This window comes from Penaeus chinensis, chromosome 12 (genome assembly GCF_019202785.1).
Source record: "Penaeus chinensis breed Huanghai No. 1 chromosome 12, ASM1920278v2, whole genome shotgun sequence".
NCBI lineage: Eukaryota > Metazoa > Arthropoda > Malacostraca > Decapoda > Penaeidae > Penaeus > Penaeus chinensis.
The window spans coordinates 13,682,491-13,687,490 of record NC_061830.1 but is presented as its reverse complement, the minus strand read 5'-3'; positions in this window follow the sequence as shown (position 1 = coordinate 13,687,490).

The following is a 5,000-nucleotide window of genomic DNA, read 5'->3' as shown; positions in this document are numbered from 1 at the left end:
TTATATACCACACACATACATGCACACACAAAAAAGAGAGGAGAGAGAGAGAGAGGAAGAGAGAGTGGAGAGAGGGGAGAGAGATGATGAAAAGAGGGGAGAGAGGGAGAGGAGGTGGAGAGAGACGGGAGAGGAGGGAGGGGAGAGAGAGAGAGGGAGAGGAGAAGAGGGAGAGAGGAGAGAGGAGAGAGAGGTATGTGAGAGAGAGAGAGGAGGGAGAGAGAGAGAGAGAGAGGAGGGATGGGGGGTGTGAGAGAGAGAATGGGAGGAGTGAGGACAGATGTAGAGAGAGTAAGAGAGAGGGAAGGGACTGGAGAGAGAGGAGGAGTAGAGAAGGAGAGAGTGAGAGAGAAGAGAGAGAGAGGGAGAGCGTGAGAGAGAGAGAAGAGGCGGTAAGTGGAGAGAGAGAGAGGAGGGGAGGAGAGTGAGATGAGGAGAGGAGAAAAGGGGGAAAAGGGGGTGGGAGAGGGGAGCGAAGAGAGGGAGGAGAGAGAGAGAGAGGGAGATTGAGAGAGGGGAGAAAAGAGGAAGAGTTTTGGGTAGGGAGGGGAGGAGAGAGGGGGTGAGGAGGAGGAGTGAGAGAGAGGAAAAGTGAGAGGGGGAGAGAGAGGATGAGAGAGAGTGAGGGGAGAGGAGGGGGGGTGAGAGGAGGAAGAGAAGAGACGAGGGAGAGGAGGGAGGAGAAAAGAGTGGGAGAGAGAGAGAGAGAGAAAAGAGAGAGAGGAAGGAGAGGAGAGAAAGAGGGTAGAGGAGAGAGGGGAGATAGAGAGAGAGAGGGAGAGAGAGAGAGAAGAGGGGGGAGAGAGAGGGGAAAGGAGAGTGGAGGAGAGAGTGAGAGGGAGGGGAGGAGAGGAGAGAGATGGAGAGGGGAGAGAGAGAGAGATGAGATGTGAGAGAGAAGATGAAGAGAGAGATGTGAGAGAGAGGAGAGAGAGAGAGAGAGAGGAGAGAGAGAGAAGAGAGAGAGGGAGTGAGGGAAGAGAGGAGATGAGAGATTGAGAGAGGAGAGGAGAAGAGAGAGAGAGAGAAAGAGAGAGGGGACGAGAGAGGAGAGAGAGAGAGAATGAGAGAGAGGAGAGAGCGAGTGAGGAGGGAGAGAGAGAGGATGAGAGAGAGGGAAGAAGAGAGAGAGAGAGGGAAGGGGAGAGAGAGAGAGGTTGGAGGGGAAAGGGAAAAGGGGAAAGGGGGAGTTTTGAGAGAGAAAAGGGAAATTGAAGAAAGGAAGAGAGAGAGAAACAAAGGAGAAAGAGAAAGAAGATGGGGAAAGGGGGGGGGGGGGGGGGGGGGGGGGGGGGGGGGGGGGCGAGAGAAGAAAGAGAGGGAGAGAGAGAGAGGGAGAGAGGAGAGAGAAAAGAGAGAGAGGGGGGGAAGGGGAGAGAGGAGATGAGTTTTTTGGGAAAACGGAAAAGAGAGAGAGGGGAGAGAGAAAAAGATATCACCTCGGAAAACAAGAAGTCCGTCTAACTTCGCTGGGACGGTAAAACTAAAAGAAACGTAGAGAGATATTTCATCATTGCATTGACGCGAAGTTTTAAAGAAAGTCTAATTAAATTCCCCCACAACAACGCGGTAAATAAGCTTACTCGTCAACAAAAGTGCCGAAAGTTTCCAGAACCGCAAGTGAGTTGATAAATGACTCGGCAAAGGAATTCGACCGCGAGATTGAACTCTTGTTAGAACCGTAAGATGTTAGAGGAAGAGGACAAAGAGCAGCTCTTTTGGAGGCCTCGAAATGACGTCTTGATGTGGGCGAGGAGGAGGAGGAAAGGAGGAGGGGAGGAGGTAGAGGAAGAATAGGAAGGAGGAGGAGGAGGTAGAGGCAGAAAGGGAGGAGGAGGAAGAGGAAGAAGAAAAGGGAGGAGGAGGAGTAAGAGGAGGAGGAGCAGGAGGAGGAGGTAAAGGAAGAATAGGGAGGAGGAGCAGGAGGTAGAGGCAGAAAAGGGAGGAGGCAGAGGAAGAAAAAGAAGAAAAGGGAGGAGGAGGAGGAGGAGACGGAAGAAGAGGATAAAAAGGGGGGGTGAGGAAGAAAGAAAAGGAGGAAGAAAAAAGGGGAAAAGAGGAGGAAGGGAAGAAGAAGGAAAAAGGGAGGAGAAAAGGGGTAGAAAAAGAGGATAGAATGAGGGGTGGGAAGAAGAAGAGAAGAAGAGGAGGAGAGAACGAAATAAAAAGGGAGGAGGAAGAGGAGGAGGTTAGAGGGGAGGACGAGGAAGAAAAAGAAGAAGAAGAGGAGGAGAAGGCGGGGGAGGAAGGAGGAGGAGGGTTTAAAAAAGGGAAAAAATAAAAAGGAATGTAAAAAAAGAAACGGAGGAGAAAGAATAGGAGGAAGGAGGAAGAAGAGGAAGAAGAGAGAGAGGAGTGCGAGGAGGTGTAGAAAGAAGGAAGAGAAATAGGAGAGAACGGCGGAAGATGAATAAGAAAATGGTGAAGGAGGAGTAGGAAGAGGAGGAGGAATACGAGAAGGAGGAAGAGGAGGAAATAAAATGGGCGAGAAGGAAGAGGAGGAGGGGGGAGGGAGGAGAAGAAGAAAAAAGGAGGAAGAGGAGGGGAAAGAGGGAGGAGGAATAAGGAAGAAGAATGAAACGCGGGAGGAGTTTATGACGACGAAGAGACAAAGAAAAGGTGTTGATAACGAAAAATGATCCCAAAGGGAAAAAAAAAAAAAGAAAAGAAAAGGGTTTAGGTAGAGAGACGAAACAAAAAGAGAAAGGTACAAGTAGATAAAAAAGAATGAAGGAGATGTGGTAAACAAGAAGAGGAAAGGGCGAAGGAGATGGAATAAACAAGGAGAAGAAAAGAAAGGAAGAGAAAGGGCGAAGGAGAAGAATAAACAAGAAGAAGAATAAAAGGAAGAAAGAAATTAGGAAGAAAGAGATGAAGTAAACAAAAAAGTAAGTGGAGAGGAAAAAGGACGAAGGAGATGAAGTAACCAAGGAGAAGAAGAAGAAGAAGAAAAAAAAAAAGAAAAACATAAGGAGAAAAAGTGGAAGAAGGAGAAAAGACGAAGGATATGAAGTAAACAAAAAAAGAGTAAGGAGGAGAAAGGACAAAGGAGATGAAATAGACAACAACAAGAGGAGGAGGAGGAGGAGGAAAAGAAAAAAATAAATAAACAAGAAGAAAAAGAGTAAGAAGTAAAAAGGGCAAAGGAGAGGAAGAAGAGGAGGAGGAGGAGGAAGAAACAAAAAAATGAAGAAAAAGAATAAAGAGGACAAAGGACGAAGGAGATGAAATAGACAAGAGAGAAAGAAAAATAAAACAAGAAAACAAAACAAACAAGAAGAAAAAGAGTAAGAAGGACAAAGGGCGAAGTAGATAAAGCAGACAAAAAGAAGAGGAGGAGAAAGAAAAAACAAAAAACAAAAATGAAAAAGAGTAAGAAGGACAAAGGAAGTAGATAAAGCAGACAACAAGAAGAGGAGGAGAAAGAAAGAAAAAAAAAAAAAGAAGAAAAAAAAGAGCAAGAAGGACAAAGGGCGAAGTAGATAAAAGGGAGATAAAAAAAGAAGGGAGGAGAAAGAAAGAAAAAAAAAAACAGAAGAAAAAGAGTAAGAAGGACAAAAAAGGGGAAAATAGATAAAGGGAGGGCAAAAAAGGAGTGAGGAGAAGAAAAACAAAAAAGAAGAAGAAAAAGAGTAAGAAGGACAAAGGGCGAAGTAGATAAAGCAGACAACAAGAAGAGGAGGAGGAAAGAAAGAAAGAAAAAAAAAAAAAACAAGAAGAAAAGAGTAAGAAGGACAAAAAAAGGGCGAAGTAGGGTAAAGCAGACAACAAGAAGAGGAGGAGGAAGAGGCCGTACCTACCGCGGACCAGGACGACAAAGGGAACGCACCCGAGTCGAAATGAACCTGCAGAGAAGAGAACTCGCGCTGAACACCACAAGAACGAGGTCACGGGGCAGATGGGACGCGAAGGACGTTCAGACCGGGGAGGACGCCGAAGATGGGTTGGTGGGGGGGAGGGGGGGGGGTTGCCAAGAGGGCGAGGAGGAAGAGGAAGAAGAGGAGGAGGAGGATGGAGGAGGAGGTTGGGGGGGGGGGTGGAGGGGGAGGGGTGGGGGGGAGGAGGCGGAAAAGGGAGGGGAGGCAGAAGGAGGAGGGGAACGATGAGACAGAGGGAGAGATAGATAGATAGATAGATAGATAGATAGATAGATAATGGGATAGAAAGATAGAAAGATAGATAAATTTTTTTAGATAAATAGCTAGATAGATAGAGAGAGAGGAAAAAAAGCGAGAGAGAAAGAGAGTGAGAGACAGAGAGAGAAAAAGAAGAAGAGGAGATGGGGGAGAGGGTGAGGGAGAGAGAGAGGGAAGAGAGAGAGAGAGAGAGATGGGGGGAGATGGGAAGAGAGAGGAGGGGGGGAGGGGAGAAAGGAGGGGGAGGGGTAGAGGAGGGGAGAAAAGAGAGAGGGGAGAGAGATGGAGAGAGAGAGGAATGGGGTGAGAAGAGGAGAGGGAGAGAGGAAGAGTGGAGAGAGAGGGAGGAGAGAAGAGAGAGAGGAAGAGGGAGAGAGAGAGGAGAGAGAGAGAGAGGGAGACGGAAAACGAGAGAGAGAGAGAAAGAGAGAGATTGGGTCTTAGGATGGAGAGAGAGAAGAGAGAGATGGGAGAGAGGAGAGAGGAGAGAGAGAGAGAGAGAGAGAGAGGAGAACGAGAGAGAGAGAGAGAGAGAAGGGGGAGAGAGAGAGATGAGAGAAGATAGGGAGAGAGAGAGGGGAAGAGAGGGGAGAAGGGGTTTGGTTTAAAGGGTTTTAAAGGGTTTTGTTTTAGTTTTGACATTACTGTACGGGTCATTTTGCTTCTAAGTTATCCCTGTGTGCAAGGAATGGCCGGGGGTTTCATCCCGGCGGCGAGGATTCGAACGCAGGTTTTGCAAGATGCTAGACGAGATCGCTACCACTGACCACACACACACCACACACACACACACACACACACACACATACACCACACACCACACACACCACACCCAAAAACACACACACACACATACACCACACA